At 43.6% G+C, this 21,451-nt stretch overlaps 1 long non-coding RNA gene across 1 annotated transcript; it reads left to right on the forward strand.

Annotated features, from left to right (window-relative positions):
* The first annotated feature begins 2,421 nt into the window (after nt 1-2,421).
* LOC103891531 (uncharacterized) lies at nt 2,422-20,590 on the forward strand. Its single transcript, XR_002916230.3, has 4 exons — nt 2,422-2,558; nt 11,795-11,854; nt 14,063-14,112; nt 17,410-20,590. It is a non-coding gene; the product is annotated as an uncharacterized LOC103891531 (long non-coding RNA).
* Nucleotides 20,591-21,451: the final 861 nt, after the last annotated feature.

Consider the following 21,451-nt stretch of genomic DNA (forward strand, 5'->3'; position numbering starts at 1 on the left):
CTGCGGCTCCCTCAGTCTGGCGTCACCTAGGGCGCTGCTCAGGGGATTGCGGAGGCCGGTTTTCCAGTAGGCTTACGTGTTTACCGCGTAGGGCAAAGCCTTGCCAAATTCCAGGCCAAAGGAGCGGCGAGGGTGGGGACTCACGGGAAGTTAAACAGCCTCGTCGGCGTCCTCGCGGCTCCAAAACCGGGCTCTAGGCGGCGGCGACCGCAGCCGTTATGGAGGCCACCGCGGCTACAGCCGCAACTGAGGCCGCCCCAGGTGGAGCGGAGGCCTGGAGGGGAATCTTGATCCTGGGCCAGCCACCTGTCAAGAGGAGGCGGAGCGTCGTGCCTCTGGAAGACTGGATGAATATTCTCCAGGAGCCTGACGAAGGCGTGAGTAATAGGGACGTGCGCCGCCTTGTTGGTGTTGATCACCAAGGAGAAGCAGCTGGGCGCGGTGGCCGTACCTGTAATCCCAGCGCTTTGGGAGGCCGCGGCAGGAGGATCGCTTGAGCCCAGGAGTTCGAGACCAGCCTGGGCAACATAGTGAGAAACCCGTCTCTACCAAAAAGAAAAAAAAAAGGAAAAAAATTAGTGCGGTGTGGTGGCACGCACCTGTAGTCCCAGCTACTCGGGAGGCTGAAGCGGGAGGCTCCCCTAAGCTTGGGAGGTCGAGGCTGCAGTGAGCGGTGATTGTGCCACTGCACTCCAGCCTGGGCGACAGAGCAAGACCCTGCTTTCCCCTCACGTCCCCCACTCCCCCCAGAAAACCAAGAAAGACCAGCGTGGAGAGTTGGTCGCCCGTCTGCTCCAAGCTGCTGTGTATTCCCCTGTAATGTAAACATCGTGAAGGTGGAGACCCAGTTAACCTTTTAGGTGGAAGGCCAGATGACAGAGGGCGACATCTGACCCAGAAGGCCATCTGCAACCTGGCCAAATACATCTACAGGGAACCAATGGGAAACATCTGGGGAGGACAACCCAAATAAGTATCATGCGAGCAAGGGATGGTTTGAGAACTTTAAAAATCGCTGCTGTTTTGCAACATACGAAGTTGATGGGGAGGAGGGACCCTTAAATCCTGAGTGGGCATCGAGTATTCCAAGCAACTGGAGAGAGGCTTTGTGCCTCAACAGGTCTTCAACGCCAAGGAGATGACCCATCTTTTGCAGTGCGTGCCTTCCTGCTTTTGGGACAAAAGACAAAAATCTGGAAAGCTTAGGGGAAGCTAAGGACAGGATTTCCCTCATTTTTTGTGGCAGTGCCTCAGGTGACAAAATGATAAAACCACTGCTGCTTTACAAAGACTATAATCCCCCACTTGTCTTTTAGAGATAAACGCCTTCCTGTTTTCTTGTGATCACATCCAGAATCACCACTGCCACTTTTTGGATTAGTTTTACAATTTTTTTTATCTATCAAGTCCGAAGTCATTTAACAAAAAAAAATCTGGAGATCAGAATGTTGCTAACTGTGGACAGAGGTCCCAATCATCCAGATTCATTATTCTTTGTTCATTCTAATGTCGATATTGTGTTTCTCCCTCAGGAAGGCCCTAGCTTTCTTCAGCCCTTGGGTCAGGGTATAACTGAAGCATTTGGGAGGTATTACACCAAGCATATGTTTGACCACTTTGCTGACTGTATTGAAAAAAACCCTCGCCTTACTCTGAAAGAAACATGGCAACAGTACAATATTGCCGATGTTTTGGTAGTGATAAAAGAGGTGATGGGTGATATAGAATCAGCCACTCTTAAGCTTGATGGAAACTGTGGGAGGATGTGTGAATGATGCATATTTCTCTAGAGCTAATGAAGAAGTTAAAAAATCTAAGTGTCTGCAAAACAGGTGGGTTTAAGATTCATTGATATTAGGGAAAGTGAAATTAATGAGCTACTCAAGTTTCAGTCTTTGGTCATCACTGAGAGTCTATGTCCATAGGAAGAAGTCTTTGCAGAGGAAATTGAATACTGTCTGATGCTACAATTCATATGGACCCTTTCCTGGATTGAAGCTTGACTTTTTTAAAAAAGGTTTCAATAAATTGCTTATACCTATGAAGAGATGCAAAAGAACCTTCAAAATAAAGCAAAGGACTTGAAGAAAGAGAAGGAAGACATGAAGAAGAGGATGTCATTTAGGTGAAGGTGATGGATACAGAATCTGAGTCTGAGGGGAAGTCTGACTCTGAATCAGGATCTGATAAGGAGCAGGAGAAGATGGAGGATAAGAAGCTGCCAGAAGAAAAGCCTGGATCCTGTGGCATAGCACTCAGAGTCTTGATATGTCTGAAGAAACTGTCCAAGCCATTAATGTGAACTTGAACTTTTGGAATGTAACCTTTGAAGTGAATCTGAAGAGTAGAGGTACCTGAGTTGAAGGACAAAGAGGTTCCAGAGGCCATCCTTCCCTTGTTACTCCAACATCACTTTCATAACTACCATCACCCTTTTCATCACCAGCCACACATCCCTATCATTTAGTCATGTAACAAACATTGATTGAGCTTAAACTCTGCAGGGTCCTGAGCTAAACTTGGGGACATCAGCTCAGGAAATCATCTCAGGATCTGAGGTAAATGGTCATTAACAGTTCCATTATTATTAATGTAATAGGTATAAAAGATCACGGTCTTGATTTTAGTGACTTTAAAGGTTTTCTTAGGACTACTCAGCCTCATTTTCTCTAACCATATTTCTTCTATAGATAGTAAGTTCTTCAATAACAAATGGAGGTTTTCCGAGTTTACATTGGTAGTTGATAAGAGACTACTTGCTCTTGAATGACACGGTCTTACATTTTATAAGCAGTTTTTTTTTTTTTTTTTTTTTTTTTGAGATATAGTCTCGCTCTGTCGCCCAGGCTGGAGTGCAACGGAGCAATCTCAGCTCATTGCAACCTCCACTTCCCGGGTTCAAGCAATTCTCCTGCCTCAGCCTCTTGAATAGCTGGGATTACAGGCGTGTGCCACCATGCTGGCTAATTTTTGTCTTTTTAGTAGAGATGGGGTTTCACCATGTTGTCCAGGCTGGTCTTGAACTCCTGACCTCAAATGATCTGCCCGCCTCGGCCTCCCAAAGTGTTGGGATTACAGGCGTGAGCCACCACGCCCAACCACATTTTATAAGCACTCTTAATGTTAATCTTCTCTGTTAATCCTCACTTCAGACCTATGAAGGAGATATTAGACCTTCCTTTATGAGAAAAATACCCGGAAAGTACACAGAAATTAAGTAACTTGCTTGAGTCTGCACAACTAACAATATAAATGACAGGAGTAGGCCTACAACTGATTAACTATTGGATTTTGTCAGATACTTTGCTAAGAAATGTATAAGGCCTTTAAGAATTTATAATCCCAGGGAATGAAACAAATAGGTGAACAGGTAATTACAATAAATGCAGAGACTGTCAGCTGGCAATCTGCAAGCCAGATTTGATAACAGGTGTGTTTTGTTTGGTCAGCCTAGTTGAAAACAATTTTAAATTGGTTTCCACCTGCCCTCTCTATTTCAAGATACTATTTACATACAATAAAATTTGCCAACTTAAAGTGTGCTGTTGAATTTTTAAAACACTTGTGTTACTCCTGCCACAACTAAGACATAATTCTCTTAAACAGTTTACTTGTACTTCTCTGCTCTCTATCCCTACCCCCAGAATTGTCATTTTTAAAATGAGGATACTTCACATTAAAAAGCTGGATTAAAAATATGGAAATTCTGATAACAGTGGAGTCTGTATTCAGAAGGGCAACAGTCAGCCATTAGCTTGCTGCTTTTCTTATTTGTTAGTGCTCCCCATAGTTTGTTAAATACTACCATAAAAGCATGTACAGGCTGGGCACGGTGGCTCACACCTGTAATCCCAGCACTTTGGGAGGCCGAGGTGGGCGGATCACAAGGTCAGGAGTGCGAGACCAGCCTGGCCAATATGGTGAAACCCCTGTCTACTAAAAATACAAAAATTAGATGGGCATGGTGGCGGGCGCCTGTAGTCCTAGCTACTCAGGAGGCTGAGGCAGGAGAATCGCTTGAACCCAGGAGGTGGAGGTTGCAGTGAGCCGAGATCTCGCTACTGCACTCCAGCCTGGATGACAGAGCGAGAGTCTGCCTCAAAAAAAAAAAAAAAAAAAAAGTGTGTGCCAAGTGCCTTGTGGGCAGAGAACTGTGGGAGTATCTTTCGGATGGCCTGGAAAGAGTTCACTAAGGAGAGAAGTAGGTAACAAGAGTGTTCTAAGCCAAGGAGAATATTAGAAGGGAGATTCTGGGAGGAAGGGGCTAGAGAGGCAGCCATGTGCGTGCTTCTCTTGTTTTTGTTGGTGGGTTGGACCTCTTTAAAGTGGAAGAATTTTGTGTATGCTGTGCTGTGTGTGCTGTGGATTCTGAAGGTTTTGTGTTCTTAAAGTTTATGTCTTTGTATTTGGATGTCTTGGGGGATTTTCTGATTTTTTAAAAATTGTTTGAATGGAAAGTGAAAACTGTATTTTTGCAAGGGTTGTAGGTCTGGTATGGTGCTTGCATTGTTTCAAGGGTGAAGAGTGTCCAGTGGAAATTCCTCCCGCTCTTTGCTGCTCCCTCCACTGTCTGTCTCCTGGTGTCCTTCTGGCAAGCTTGGCAGACCAGGCCAGGGAGGAGCAAGGGGGCAGAGGTGGGAGAGAGGTCAGTTTAGGCCCTCAGTGCCTGCCCACTAGCACCTCTACCCATGGCTGCGATTCACTGCCATGGTGCGGCTAAATTACCTGTGATGCTCTGGACAGGCTGGGCTTGTGGTGCCCTCTGCCAAGCTGCCTGCGGCCCTCTGTCCTCGTGTGCCTCTTGGTGAGTGCCCTGTGCCAGCAGACTATGAACTTCTTCATCCCTAAACCCCCAGCCTCAGGACTGAGGGGAAGGGAAGGAAGGGAGAAGGCAGACAGATTTCTCTTTAATGCTCCTGGGGATCTGTGCTGGAGGCAGCCAGGTAAGGGCAGTGAACCGTTTGGTCCTTGGAGGCACCACTTGGTGTCCTGCAGATTGTGGGATGTTTTTCTAAGTTTACCGGGAAACTGTCACTCCTGGCTACTTGGGGAGGAGTGACTGGGCTGTGTCGTTGCTAGATAGAGGAGGGGAAAGGGTGTCTGTTGGTGAATCCTCGTCTACGCATCACATAATAGGTTATTTTCTTCTGTCTATTGTAGTTACATCTCATTTTTCTGTAATTGTCTGGGGGCTTTGTTTTCTCATCTTGGAAATATCTTGAAGTCTTAAGGTTGGAAGTGACTACAGAGTAACTCCAGAGGTGGTGGAGGGGGCAGAAAGAACTGTAGGGGAGGGTCAGAAGCACAGGGTTCTAGCTCAGCTTTGCTGCTCACCTTTTGGGTGATTTCTCCCCTTCTTTGGCCTTTATTTCCTCACCTGTAAAAATTGGCACAAACCAGTGGACCTTAACTTTTTTGGGATTGTAGTTCTCCCTGAGTAGTTTTGTGAAAGTTGTGGATTTGCACCTGAGGAAAAGATATAGATAAACTGAAAGTTGCATTCAATTTCAGGACATTTACAGAGTACTTAAAACTAGGGTTTTAAGTCTGTTTGCAGGGCTATCTTTTCCACAGTACTGCACACAGCACGTGGTACATATACAGATGAATGCAGGTGAAATTACTTCCTAAAACATCAACAGGTGTAAGAGTTTATCATTCATAATAATCTCCACGGGATGATGGCTGGTCAGTGGATGCCAGTTGACATTACCTCCAGTTGCAGTTTTGTGCAGTAAAAATTGATTTCAAGTCATCCAGACTTGAGTCCTTATCCTGGCTTCACCAATTAAAGCTAAGTGATGTTGATCTAGTTTCTTGATTTCTGGGCCTCTGTTATTTTCTTCGTCTGTGAAATGCAGGGGAAAATATCTAGATATGAAAACTGTCTAAGTGCTGAAGCTCAATGCAGATCTCAGGAATTAATTTGTGGAAGGGGATGGGGATTAAAAAATGACCCCAGGCTTGTTTCCAATCTGCTTGAGCTGGGAGGCATTGAATTGGTGATGTCACTGATCTGTGCTTTTCTTTTTCCCTTATGTAGATTTTGATGGTTTCTTTTTCTGACACACCCCATGCTCATGCTCAGGGCCCTTAATTGTGCAGCTCCACTCACCTGTCACCTGCAGCTATGTCTTTGGCACTCACTGCATCATCTTTGTCAACTGTTCCTCTGAGAAAATTGCCAGAAACATTGTCAATTATGGTGAAGGGGCTTAGGTGCGGCCCCAGGAGGCTCAAGAAGCTACAGGATGCTCCAGAGAGGCCACTATTGGGCCCCTCTCTTGCTTCTGACAATCTTGTCCATCCAATGATGAACTACACAGCCATCTACCTGGGCGATATGAGAGCAGCGCTGCATGGTAGCCTCATGGATCCTGCTGCTGGGCCTGAAAATGTTGGGTGGTGCGTGGGGACATATGAGGGATACGAGACCCACAGAGAGAGGTGGCTTGCTCCAAGTGTTAAGAGAATAGTGGAATGCTGCAGATTGTGAATTTAAGTCTCCTAATTCCTGGTCCAGCTCTCCCTCTTCATGGTGGCATTTTCTTTGCTCAGTCCCAGAGGTGCTCATTATGACAAGGAGGAGGAGGCCATTTTGAGTATTGAGCAGTTTTCTAGAAGCACCTGTGGTATGGTAGAAAGATCACTGACTGCACTTGGAATTAGGCTAGGGTTTGAATCTTGGCTCTAGCATGTAGTAAGTGTGTGACCTTGGGCACACTGCTTTCCTTCTCTAAGCATTAGTTTTCTGAATTATAAAATGGGATAGTGGCACTTTCCTCACAGGGTTGTTGTGAGGATTGAATGATACGAAATGTGCACAGTGCTCACTCTAGTAACTGAAATGTTACTCTGGTAATTGGATGCTCAATACATGTTTGTTATATCTGAGTTTCCCCCTTTTTCCTCTATAGATGCAGCTTTGGAGAAGGTTAATGTGGTCAGGAGGCAATGGATTTGGCTTTCTGCTCCCTTCTTGCTTTACAAGTCAGCATTCTTGAAGTTGATGGTAGACAAAGTTATAGTGTTTTCCAATGTTGAATATGGTCTTGGGGGCACACAGCCTCCAAATTGGTGATTACAGGTTAATCTTGCATTTGATTGCACCATTCCTTCCCCCAACTAGAATGTTTATTTTTCCTTCATTAATATTATCCCAGAACGTGACTACAGTATATGGCAGCTAGGAACTGAAATTCCTGATGCTTCTGGTACCCCCAGGGTCTGTGCTCATGTCTTTTCTCTGGATCCCTCGATCATCCAGCTACTCTGGGTCTTATCAGGGGAGAACTTCAGCTGTCATCTGTGAGGTTAGATATTGGAAGGAAAGGAACACAGATGACTGATTTCTAACTGGTTGAAAGGCCAGTTCACGTAAATGGCTCAGTGTCAGTTTGGAGAGAGGGTCTCAGTTGCCTTCTTGCAGCCAAGGTTGCTGAGGAGAAGTCGCCTGTTAATAGGGAGGCTCATTCCTTTGTTAGGTAATGCTGCTTCTCTATGATAGTTTTTTAGGCTTTTCTCTTTATCTTTAATATTCAGCTATTCATTTGTTAAATATTCTCTCTCTATTATTTCTGTGTTATTTTCCTGGAACTCCTATTATATGGATAGTTAAAACTTGTGAATTTGTCCTCCATGACTGAACTTTTTTATTTTTCTATCTCTGTTCCTTTATTCTGCATACTGGGAGAACTTTTGTGCCCAATCTCCCATCTCTTGTTTTTCAGTTATGCCTGTTTTGCTACTGAACCTGTCTATTGAGTTTTTTATTTAAGCAATTATAGTTTTAATTTTTAAGCTTTCTAATTGTTTTAAAATAATCCAATGCTCTTGTTTCATAATCATCTACTCTTATTTTATTATGGATGTAGTAACCTTGCCTTATCTTTCTGTGGATCTTAACCATACTTATTTTAAAATCTTGGTTTTCAATGTTCTTTTAATTGGTCCTCTTCTGTAGATTGTTGAATCTTGTTTGTTGTTTGTCTTCCCTCAAATACTTTGTGATTCTTCATCACAACCCTTCATCTTTTTGGTTATGCTTGTTGGGAGATACAGGAACAGCTGCAAGGAGTTTGCATTGGGCAGCACTGTTTTCATGTGAGGGTGGATGTGGGGGCATACTGCTGGCTGGGGTACCTTAGCTACTGGTAGTCTTCTGGGCATAATTCTTTCTCTTTTCCCTGTCTGTCAACAGCCACTAGGACACTGCTTTGCCTCTCTGGCCAAAGCTTCTACACTCTGCTCCTTTCTAGAGACAGATATCCCATTACTGCTGCTTGGTCCATGGGAGATTTGGGGGTTCCACCTGCTCCTGCTGTGGCACTCTCAAGTCTTCACCTTCATGGTTGCTTCCATGTTCCTGCCTGCTCTGGTTTCCACTGCCTCCAGACGTGGAATGTTGCTGTCATCTGTGGCCGTACCCCTGCATGCCCACGTGTGTGTCAGGGCTGCCTTTTATTCTTTGGTGCTTCTTCATAGTTGCTTGTACATAAAGTGTTCTTATAGTATTCTAGCATGGCTAAGTATTAAGCATTTTCTGTCATTTCCAGTGTTTGATATAAAAGTGGGGGGTTGCCGTATGTGTTCAGTCCAGCAAGTTGAACTGAAAGTCTGAAGTGGAGTCTTTAGTGATGTGGCCGTGGAGCTCTCATCAACCTGTTCTGTTTTGTATTTTTAATTAATGATTTGGGTAGAAGAGAGGCAAACCGGCTTAGTTTCCAGGATTTGTGGAAAAAGAGTAAGTGGGTGCTGGATGGGGAGGGCCCCACAAATGGTAGCTGGCAGGAACCCTACCTTTAGCAGCAGAGCCAATGCTGGGACCAGGTCTGTCAGCTCTAGTGTAGTGTTCTTTCTTTGTTAGTCTTCCTGAAAGTTTAGTCTGCTACTTCTCAGTTCTTGTTCAGTTCAATTCTGGTTTCTGGCAATGTTCTTAGATCACTTTATTGACAGGTGTGTTCTTAACTAGAAAAATATCCTGTAGGGGCTTAGGTCAAGATCCTGAATGTTGAGTTAGCAGACATGGGTCCTATTGTCCTCTGTTGACAACTCCGTATATGGCCTTAGACGAGTCTTTCTCTGGGCTCCAGTTTGAGGTGTAAGGGAATTGGATTAGGCTAGGGTTACAAACATAAATGCCTATAGGCAGATAACTTAAATGAGTGAAGTGGACTGGGGTGTAACAATGAAGGATGATGGTAGATAACAACCCTTTGCTTTCTAGAGGTTGGGAAGGAGGAAAGAGTAATGGGATCTGTGTTGAAGAGAAGCGAATTTCATGCCTAGAGGGAGTAGCTGCTGTTAAGCTCTAGCTAAATGTGACCCTATAGGAGTGCAGGCCCAATGTTGTGGGACTCATTTTTTTTCCTCAAGAAGTGAGATACTTTGTATTTTTTTTTTATTGTGAAATATCCTAATATGAAATTTTGTTAGCTGGGTGTGGTAGCTCATGCCTGTAATCTCAGCACTTTGGGAGGCCTAGGTGGGAGGACCAGTCAAACCTATGAGTTCAAGACCAGCCTGTACAACATAGTAAGACCTTGACTCTATGATAAATAAATAAAATTTAGCCAGGCATGGTGCTGTGCACATGTGGACCCAGCTACTTGGGAGGCTGAGGTGGGAGGGTCACTTGAGCCTCAGAGGTTGAGGCCGCGGTGAGCCGAGATTGCGGCACTGCACAATCCAGCCTGGTCGACAGAGAGACAAAAAAAGAATTTTTTTTTTCTGACTCAAAAAAAAAAAAAGGAAATTTTGTTAACAAAATAAAGAATTTAAAAAAAATGCTGTGAGAGCCGATCTATGCATCTGGTTTGTGAGCCGGTATTCTGTGATGGCTGCAGTTTACAGAGATCCTAGTAGCTCTACACATCTGTCTTCTGCTTTCCTAGAACCTGGGCTCCCCATGGATGACTCACTGCTGGTCGTGTGTGTGTGTGTGTGTGTGTGTGTGTGTGTGTATGTGTTTGTGATTTAAAATTACATTCAGTCAACTCTCTCTTTTTATAGCCCTATGGGCTTTTTGAATAACCAAATGCTCAACAGTTCTGTAATCTTTCAGGTTGCTGTGATCAGTCCCTAAGGAGTCTACACTCTCAGAGAGATTGGGAAAGGCCTGTGAGACAATGGGATTCTTTTTTCTAGAGGTGTAACTCTGCCTGTGTTTGCATGCCACCTCCAGAACGACTAAAATGTTATTTCTCAGTGGGTGATTAAGACTGGCAGCAATTGCAAAAACAGATTCATGCCATGTGTCACTCTTCACAGTCAGGAACTTATTTACCTCTTGGAACTTTCCAAAGGAACGATGATGGTGGTGATAATGTCACATTAATATGGAGCCCTTAAATTCAGCAGTGTTCAACCTGAGGGAAGAGAGAGTAGGTCAGTTCTCTTGGCAGCAGCTGAGGGAAGGAGAGAGCAGGGAGCAGGGCTCAGATAAGGTTTGTTTGGCAGGGTCCAAGCACTTCATGGAATGGAGACCTTTGGCTGTCAGAGATCTGAGGAAGATTTGTCAGGGCCTGCCACACTCTGAGGGCTTGCGGTTTGGATGGTTGGGAACACTTCTTCCTTGCACTGATGGTGCTCCTATTTCTATGACACGTGTACTAGTTCAGACACAATTCATTGTGTTCACCAATTCTATGCACAGCAATCAGAGACTGAGATTGAAGTCCAGTGTAATATTAAAGGTGATCTGGGCCAGGTGCAGTGGCTCATACCTGTAATCCCAGCACTTTGGGAGGCTGAGTTAGGGGGATCACTTGAGGCCAGGAGTTTGAAACCAGCCTGGGCCAGAAAATGAGACCCCATCTATAAAAAGTTTTTTTTTAGGTTAGCTAGGCATGGTGGTGCATGCTTGTAGTCCTAGCTACTTGGGACACTAAGGTGGGAGGATTGCATGAGCCCAGGAGTTCGAGGCTGTAGTGAGCTATGATTGTGCCTCTGCACTCCAGCCTGGGTGACAGAGCAAGACTCTGTCTCTAAAACAAATATACACACAAACAAAAAACATCTGACAAGGGATTTCAGCCTGGAGTCAGTAAAAAAATCTTAGAGGTCTGTAAAGGAGATGACTATGCTGTTAGGGCTGTGGTAGAAACCTTTAATAACAAGTGAAAAGAGCTTGTATTTGCCAAAATGAACACAGGATATGATTCTTTTTTTGCTTTTGCTTTGGAGTTGTATCAGCTCTGTGCGGTCACATGGGTACCTACGAATCAAAGCACCCATCAACCAGATGCATCTCTGAGAGTTAACAGTAGAAGGTGGCATAATAAAAGAAGTTCTCGGTGGTGAAAAAGGTTGGAAACCACCAGCTAAACCAATCCTCTTGTACCAATAGGAGATTCAAGTTGAGAGGTGGGAAGGTGCCTATCTCAGAGTAGGTGCTTGAATACTTTTTACTAGAATGAAAGAAGGAACTTAAGATCACACAGCCATGTTACTGCAGGACGGGCAATGGAACCTAGGTCTTATTTTTGGTTCAGTGTTAACTCCCATTCTCTAAGCAGACTGGGCCTTTTATTCAAACTGCCTTCCCATAGGTGCTTCCCTGCTTCTGTCCTCACCCAGAGAAGGACTTACAAACAGCTTATCTTCAGAGGTTTTGTGCCTGATAGTTATGGAATGTGCTGGTTTGAGCAGGGAGGATGTAAGGGGAGGGGAATGCTAAAAGCCTGTCTACTTAGAGTCAGGTTTCCTGGGTAAGTCCCTGGAACCCCATCCCCTTCCCCTCTCTTGAGACCCTGGGACTTGCCCCAGTAACTGTCACCCTGTGCCTTTGCTTCAGGGCCATGCTGGATAAGGAACTGGCTGCCTCTGTGAACATCCTACTCAAGGCATCTTCACTGTGAGTTTTGCTGTCGCCATTGGAGGGGGAGTGGGGGGAGTGTGGGGAGTGCTAGGGTCAGGTCCTGGCTGGTGTAAAGAACACTGAATTAAAGGAATTGTCAGAATAACTCAAAGGCATTTAGATAATCAACAGTCCATTTCAGTGTTGATTTTTATTCAGAGATCGATCGATCAGTGGGATGTCGTCCAACAAAAGCAAAACTAGACTGTATAGAGAAGGAAGGAAAAACTACATAATTTAGGAACCATGCATCTTGTTTGCACATTCTTTGGTCACATCAATTAGCCTGCTGTTAGGAAGGAAGTCTGGGCATTTTATCCTTGGGTAAACCAACTAGGGATATCAGAGAAAACAGTTTCCAATGCTTTTGGATTCTCCGGAAAACAGAGAGTTTAGCATATATGACAGGCTGCTTCTGGGTATTGTCTGCCTTTCATTTCATTAACAACTTCACTTTAGAAGCCTGGTCTGCACCATTTCCCTCATCAAAATACTTTAGCATCCTGGTACTAGCTGTGCAGGATTTGTTGTACGTCTTCCTTTCCCTGATGATCATGCTTCTCATCTCCTTCCCTCTGCCTGACACCCTCAAAAGAGACAGACATAATATACATTCTCAAGGTCATATAAATGTAGCTATATAATGAAAGCTACCTTTTTCTCCCCAGTGATGTCATTTTCTCAGTGGCTCACACCATCTATAGTCATAGTTCCCAAATTTGGCCATGCTGTCTATCCCTGAACTCCAGCCTCAATCTATTCAATTAGTCACCCTGAGGATGGGGCCCAGGTCTCTGAATTTTTAAAGACTTGTATAGATAAGTCACATTTAGCCAGTCTGGGAACCAATGTTGGGAAATTGAATAGAATTTCATCCTACTATTTCCTTTATGTGCCCATCCCTTCTCGTGATGTATTCTTTTGCCACAGTCCTGTGACACAGGAAGGGCCAGTGGCCTTGGTCATCTTAGATTTGCGCTTGTTGATCTTCTCAGAGTAAATGTCTTTCCTTTCCCCTGATGGTGTTCTTATACTGTCTTCTGATCATCATTGCTGACTTTGTTTTCAGCATCTAAAAGTTTCCATAACTATAAGGCTTACTTCTTCTCTGCAGTCTTCTGTGTTTTTAGTTATTCATTCATGGGCACTCTCCTTGGAAAGTCAGTGATCAAAATAGCACCAGTGTGTAGGATGAGCACTGGAAGAGCTCATGCAGAGAAGACATAAGAGTTTCTGCAGGGCTGTCCTGGGGTGGTTCTTGATGAGGCCAGTTGGGGAAAAATCTAGGTGGCAGATGTTGGCACACTATAAGAAAAAGCATCTTGTGAAAACCTTTAAGTTAGATGGACTTCATCAAGAGATGATGAACCTCCCACCTCCAGGAATGTTCAGGCAGATGCGCGATGCATGCATTGGAATCGTTGGACCGGATGACATGTGAGGCCTTGGTCAACTCTAGACTTGTTTATATAGGCTTGGAAAGATTTTAAAGTTTTCTCCTCAGTAGGTCACTTAGGTGGGCCAGGTTTGACAGTTCACTGAGCTCCTCTTAGGAGCATCATAACTTGGTTTTGTTCCCTTCTCCAGGTACTTTTAGGAGGGAAAAATAGAAGCCACTAACATCCTGTTAGTGAGGATGTGAGCATAGGGAGTCTTTTTTTTTTTTTGAGACGGAGTTTCACTCTTGTTGCCCAGGCTGGAGTGCAATGGCGTGATCTCGGCTCACCGCAACCTCCACCTCCCAGATTCAAGTGATTCTCCTGCCTCAGCCTCCCGAGTAGCTGGGATTACAGGCATGCACCACCACGCCCATCTAATTTTGTATTTTTAGTAGAAATGGGATTTCTCCATGTTGGTCAGGCTGGTCTCGAACTCCTGACCTCAGGTGATCCGCCCACCTTGGCCTCCCAAAGTGCTGGGATTACAGGTGTGAGCCACTGCACCCGGCCCATAGGAGGTCTTGATAGGGGAGTGAGTGAGACCATGGCTTTTTTCCAGGTTCCAATTAAAAGTTAGCAGAGATAACTGATTGAGGTGTTTCCCCACATAAGATGCCCTGGGTTCATTCGTAAGCTACTGACAGGGCCTGGTGACCCCAGAGGAAAGCTGTCTGCTAAATGGCCAGATGAATGAGCAGTGGCAGCACTGGGGATCAGGTCCTAAAGCAGCATTTTTTGGTTTTTGTTTGTTTGTTTTCATCTATAGTTAATGAAGAAAAAGACTTCCAGGGTCTTCATGCTGTCCATCTACACCAGGTAAGGTTGGCATCTCTTCTCACTCCTTTACCATAGGACCAGCCAAGGGACTAAGGGAATGACCTTGAAAAGCTGGAGACCTGGAGCCCAGCCAGCCACCTTCTGTGTGACTCTGGGCAAGTCCCTGTCCCTCTCTGACTCTCAAATTCTCCATCTGTATAATGGGGGGCTAGAATAAGATAGTTTAAACCAGTGGCTTTCAAAAAGTTGGTCTCAGAACCCCTTTACACTTTTAAAAATTGAGACCCAAAAGGGCTTTGTTTATGGATTATTTAAAAGTTTACTGTTTTAGAAACTAAAACAGAATATAAAAAATATTTTTATTTCATTTAAAATGATAAACCCATTATATATTAACACAAATAATGCATTTTTAAGGAAAGTAATATTTCCTAAGGACAAAAAAAAATTAGAAGAATGACATTTTATGTTTTAGCAGATTCTGGCTTAATAAGACAGCTGGATCTCCTCTGAAACATCTTTAAGTTCTGGGACACTTTTAAGCTCATGTTGATAAATTCAGGTCTTTCAAAATTCAGAGTTTTGCTTGAAAACATCAGTTTTATCATTGGCCATAAATGATGTAAATTGTCTTTCAGTGGTGGGCTTAATTTATTCATATTTGAGGAAGGGTCTACCTAATACTCAAGCCTGAAGTAACTGTAATTTGTAGAAATGACAAATTATGGTTACTCAGGCTTGAAAGTAAAATTGGTGTTCCACCAAAAAACAAGAAAAGTTTAGCTTGTACTAAAACAATCAGACACGCAGTGAACTTAGGCATGTAGTAGAAGTGCTTTATGTGTACTTCCTAGAAGTGTTTTGTCACACAGGATATTGAAAAGGCATGTATACAAGGATTGAAATTTAATGAAAGTAGTAATTTTGCCCACTTCATCAGAGATGCTAAGTGAAACTGACTTTTTAGAAATCCAACTGTGTGGCAGTGAAGAATATAATGACAATGAGTACAGGTTAGTGTCACTGTCTCAACTCATGCTAAAGTGCCAGCAGTTTTACCTATCTTTTTCTTTTTTTTTCTTTTTTTGAGATGGAGTCTCACTCTGTTGCCCAGGCTGGAATGCAGCAGCATGATCTCAGCTCACTACAGCCTCTGTCTCCCGGGTTAAAGTGATTCTCCTGCTTCAGCCTCCCAAGTAGCTGGGATTACAGGTGCCCGCCACCATGCCCGGCTAATTATTTTTTTTGTCTTTATTTTTCGGTAGAGACAGAGTTTTGCTACGTTGGCCAGGCTGGTCTTCAACTCCTGGACTCAAGTGATGCACCTGCCTCGCCCTCCTACAGTGCTGGGATATAGGCATGAGCCACCACACCCGGCCTGTTGTTTGTTTTTTCTTTCTTTCTTTCTTTTTTTTTTACCATTAGTGCAAATGTCAACATAGTAAAAGGATAAATAATAAAATAATATTGTTATGAAAGTAGTTTTGACCCTATGGACCCCCTAGAGTCCTGGAGATCCCCAGGGGTCAGTGGACCTTCACTTTGAGAACCTCTAGTATAAACCTTTATCATTCAAAGTGGAATTTTTGGAATTGGCATCACCTGGGAGCTTTCAAGAACTGTAGAATCTCCTGCTCACCCCAGACCTACTGAATCAAATTATAGTTTAACAAGACCCCCAGGTGATTTCTGTGCACATTAAATCTTGAGAAGCACTGGTCTAAACCAGTGTCTCTCACTGCTGGCTGCTATGTATTAGCATCACTTGGACACATTTTTCAAACTACCAATTTAGGCCCCACCTCACAGATTTTGACTTAATTTGGCCAGGGCGGGTATCAAGTATAGTGGTATTAAAAAGCACCTTTCTTTTTAGATGACTCTAACGTGGTCACCTAAACCTTCTCAGGTTGACTCTAACATAGGGCCACAGATGCAAACCACCTATATGGATGATGAAACCTTTTCTTTACTTCTTAGGTAACTAAGATTCTGTGAATACACGGTTACCTCTGGGTCTCAAACTAGCTATAGAGGAGGCCCTCATGATACCACCTCAGCAGAGTTGAGAGAGTAAGGAACCATTGGTAGAGCCAGTACTGTGAAGAAATTAAAATTTAACTGGTGAGGGACAGCTTCAGGGTTAAGAGAGTTGGACCTCCTACCTTGAAACCTGGCTCCCCACCTGCCACTGTTCCATAGTGCTTGGAAAATATGAATATTTTATGTGCCTCAGTTGCCCCTTCTGTAAAATGGGGATTATACTTCTGTATATACCCCATATAAAATGGGGATATACTTCTGTAATGGGTTACGCATATGGAAATTAATATGTGAAACCTGTACATGAAATGCTTTATCAGTCTCAGCTCTTATTACTAATGTGTTAAAAATGTCTTTGAATTCTGTATGTCTGCTTATAAAAACACATAAGTTAACAAAATTCATTATCCTCAGGCACTCAGCGTACAGAATGTTTAGGCATACATTTGAAGCAACATGTGAATGTATACATATGCTGTGATTTATTAAGCATGTTATGGGAACTTTAAAATACCTCATTCAGCAGAAAGGAGGCAGAGGATTATAATCTCATTTGACAGATGGGACACTGAGGCCCAAGTCCTCATGTTTCTTCAGTCTAGAAAGTGAAGAGAACTTGCACTGTGTGACAAAGGCCAGGCGAAAGAAACAGGAGAGGAGGATAGATTCCTGTAGACCTTGATTGTCAGGGAAGATCCCTTGGGAAAGGTCAGTGGTTGAATTGGACCTTGGGGGACAGAGAGGCTTTTTTTTTTTTTTTAAGCAAGAATAGGCTTTTGATTGATCAGCAGGAGCAGGTGGAATCTAGGTGGGCAAAAGAATACAGAGATACTGGGGGAGGGGGGATTGTTTTGGGAAGTGATATGTATAGGATAATAATAAAAAGAGTAGCTTGCATTTAATGAATGCATACAGTGCCAGCTTGTATACTGGGTAAATGCTTTGTATACCTTGTGTTAATTAATCCTCAGCAGTCCAGTCATGTAGGGCCTTTTTTTTTTTTTTTTTTTTGAAATAGCATTTAAAGAAAACTAAGTGACTTGTCCATAGTCAGACAGCTAGTAGGGGCAAAGTTAGAATTTGAACCCATGTCTGTGAGACTCTAAAGCTATCTGGTCTAACTGGCCACTTATTGACAGATGGGAAACATAGGCTGGAGAGTGACAGGCTGTGGGCCTGGACAGGTGGGGTACGGCAGGTTGCAGAGGGCCTTCCTTAAGGCTGGCCAGTTGGGTTTTATCACGAGTTGATTCTAATCATAGTCACTCATAGGGCTTTGCTTTCTCTCCAAAGGCTGTACATCCTTTTGAAATCCCAGAGGTCTTCAGTCTCCCTGTGGATTAAGGAGATGTGCAGTATTTAAAGTAGCTTCAGGAAGGCATGGAAGAGGACTGAGTGCGGAAAGCTTTTTGTGCATGCTGCTGGCCACCTCCAGCGGCTGCCTCCAGCCTCCATCAGCTGCACTCTGGGGAAGAGGAGGCTGCCTTCTACCTCTCAGCATCTCTGGATTTCATGTTCCTGTCAGCACAGAGGAGCTAAATGGCCTTTAGAGGCTGAAGGTCTGAGGCTCCTAAAGCTGGAAGAAAAGGCTGGGCCAGTCAGGCCAAGCAAGAACACAGTGTAACTTGTCTCTGAGTGCTTCATGGTTAAGGGGGATAAGTGGGCACAAGGGCACAAGGATGGTTATATGTAGAGACTGAGGGGAAGAAGCAGTGAGGATGAGACTTGTCATCTTCTTGAGTCAGTAGGCCTGCCTCAGGTGCCTAGGATGTAATTGCTCTGCTGCTTCTCATGGGGAGGAGTGGCCCTCATGACCTTGTTTACCTGGAAAAGTGTGGGATGAATGCCTCCTCCTATGGGGAGTGGCAAGTGCTTTAGCAAAAGGATAAATTGCTAATGGTGGCATTTCATGGATCAGCAGGATTATTTCTCCTTGCTAAAGAGGATTTTGTTGGTCCTGAACTCTGAGGAGGTGGGACTAGGAATGGGCTCCATGAGCCTGTGTATGACTCAGGGAATATTAGGACTTTGGCACAGCCTCATGGGTTGGGAGTAAGTGGCTCTTCCCTAGCCTGAATGACAGACATCAGATCATTCTGGTGCTTTGTCAGTGAAGATGTAGATTCTGAGCCCACCAAACTAACCTTTTCACTTGAGCACAGAAAACAGCCCCGGGAATCGGACAGACCCCTGTCTTTCAGGTTTGCTTCACAGAGCCCCAGGGGTTGACAATAGGTGCCTTGGAGACTGCCTGCATGGGGATTTTTAAAAAGCTTTCTTTGTTAAAGGTTTGTAAACCACCCCTCTGAGCCAGTTTTCATTTTATAGATTACTGCAGGAAACTGAACTGCACAGAGGTCCAGAAAGTGGGTAGTGCAGGCTGTAGTGCTGATAACTACTGTACTACTTGGATCTTTGTGCTCCCAAATACCAAATGGAAGAGGATCTCTGAGAGTCCTTTGCAAAGATCTTGTAGGGACTTTAGGCTGGGGCCTTTGGAAAATTCCAGAGGATTCCAATGGAGATTTTGAGGGACTGCCTCAGAGGAACAAAGAGAATGATAATGATGATGTCCCTGCTTTTTACAACAGATCATGTTCTGATATATATGCAAATCTGTGTAAAGTAAACCCTACCTAAAATGTACTGGGGACCCAAGACAGACTGCCTGTATTGCTTCCAGGATAAAGTCCAATTTCTAGCTCTGGTTTTTATAACCTTGCTTCAGCTCACCTTTTCCGTCATCACCCCCTGCATCTCCTCTCCCACGCTGGAAAATGGATGGCTCCACTATACTGTGTGATGTTATTGCTATGTTCATGCCATCCCCTCTGCCTGGAATGCCCTTCTGCATGAATGCCTGTGAAATGCTGTTGCTCCTTTGTATGGCCTGGCTTCTGTGGTTGGCAGGAATCTCTTCTTTTGTGGTATTCCTGTCATCTTTGTGCATCACAGTCAGCTTTGTATTCTTAGCTTGTAAGCTACTTGAGGATAGGGGCATGTCTGAATCTATTTAATCTCTTGCACTTATTTGGCAAATTGATGTTTTAAGTATTTAAATAACTAAAGCTCTCTCTACAGTACATACTCACTTTTGATTTATGGAATTGGCAAAATTCAACTTTTTTCCTTGAATATTCTTAAAGTGAGACTAATTCCAAAGGAGATTGTTCTGTCTGTGGCCTTCATTGAGTGGTTTTCTGTTACCAGAAAGCTCTTGGTGGCCTTCCTCTTCCCTGGCGTCAAGGTTGACTGTTATAGGAAATGGGAGGGGAGAGGGCCGTTTCTGCCACGCATTGTCCTAGGTTCTTAACATTATTTAATCCTTATAATGCAATGTTATCCTTATTTTACAGATGAAACCTGAGACCAAAGAACATGTAACACATAAAGTACATTGCAGTTAGGATGTGAACCCAACTCTGATTCTAAACCTAATGCTCTTACTCTTTCATTCAGAGGTTCAGTCAGTTCTTTGCAGGCCGTAGATCCAGAGAAGCTGCCGTAGCCAACAATAAAGTTGTTAGTTTTTAAAACATCTATGTGGTAAGTTGGTCTGGCACTTAAAAATGTATTGTTTCCCGGGCACGGTGGCTCACACCTGTAATCCCAGCATTTTGGGAGGCCGAGGCAGGCGGATGGATCATTAGGTCAAAAGATCGAGACCATCCTGACCAACATGGTGAAACCCCGTCTCTACTAAAAATACAAAAATTAGCTGGGTGTGGTGGCGCATGCCTCTAGTCCTGGCTACTTGGGAGGCTGAGGCAGGAGAATCGCTTGAACCCAGGAGGCAGAGGTTGCAGTGAGCCAAGATCATGCTACTGCACTACAGCCTGGCAACAAAGCGAGACTCTGCCTTAAAAAAAAAAGAAAAAAAAAAATATATATATATATACACACACACACACACACACATATACATATAGTTTACTACTCACCACAGATCTGCAGGAGTTCACTGATCTCTAGGATCTGCCTTAACTCCAACTTACATGTTTTGGTCACTATTACAAACTGTCATCCCAGAATGATGCTACAGAGGCTAGGGCTAGGACACAGACCAGTGTTTCCATGTGGGAATTCCCTCCCAGTATTTCTTAGGAAATGTATGTTTTTTGAATCCATAATCCCTAGAAAAATCAGTTGAGGAAATGAGAAGTATTGTAATTATTCTGTGAATAGTAACACTTACCATTATGGAGACATCACTAGTTTGAAAGAATCCAACTTCATCAAATACTAACATACTGAGTTGAAGGCTACAAGAACTGAGACAGGAGCATAGCAGAGAGAAATGGTCACCATCTAATTAGCCCCATTTTTGGTTGTTGTGATGCCATTACATCTGTATATCTGGCCATATCAGCTGCTAATGGTGAGTTCTTGCAACTAAAATGATTTGATAAACAACCTAGCATACTTTATACAAATCTTACGGTGTTCCGAGAAATAAACTTTGGAAGCAAAATAAGTTAACAGTCTGGACACGATTGATTCTATATTCTGTTTACCTTGCTCTAGGCTATTCAAATGTTATATTTATTTGAACACTATCCAATATATGTTCCCTGGCATCTTCCTGTCTTTTAAATATTCTCTGTACGCTACAGTTCTTTGTAAGTAGAAATAAGCTTAATATGTCTACTTAGCAAGCAAAGTTTTTCCAGATACCTATAATAATGAGGAAAACAGTCTAAAGAATGAAGTATTTTAAGAATAACTTACGATTTGGGGGATTTCTGAGAATTCTACTTCTTTGTCCCTAAATTCCAAAGGTAAATGTTTGTTGTGAATTTGGAAATACTAGACTACAGAAAAGCAGGCACTCTCTAGCCTGGGAGGCCCACTGATCTTAGGAGGGTCCATATAGCTGCTTATTGCAGACCTTGCACTAGAACCCAGGTCTTTTGACACCTGGTGCCACTTTTCATTCCATTCCATTAATTATAGCCCAGAGAATAACCACCACCACCCCCAAGTCCCATTGTGGTTTTATTCTGAGGACAGATAAAAGGTTGAAGCTGATGGAGTGGTAGAAAGAAGTGGGAGCCATAGTGATTGAAGACGTTTAAAGGCAGATATTAACACCACTAACCCCTTCATTCGGGATTACAGGCTACACTTTACCCCTCAAACTGTAGAATTCAGTGGAATCCATGGCCTTTACTTCTCTATAGATGACCTTTTTCCTACCCCTTTACATCTCCTGTTTTTTTCCTCTCCAAACTGCCCTAAATTTAGAGGTTTATTTTGAAGTAATCATCAGTCACACACAGGAAAGTCTCTCCCAACACCTGGGGAGCAGATGTGCTGGGATTATCACTGCCATTTG

The sequence above is a fragment of the Pongo abelii genome, chromosome 13 (genome assembly GCF_028885655.2).
Source record: "Pongo abelii isolate AG06213 chromosome 13, NHGRI_mPonAbe1-v2.0_pri, whole genome shotgun sequence".
Lineage (NCBI taxonomy): Eukaryota > Metazoa > Chordata > Mammalia > Primates > Hominidae > Pongo > Pongo abelii.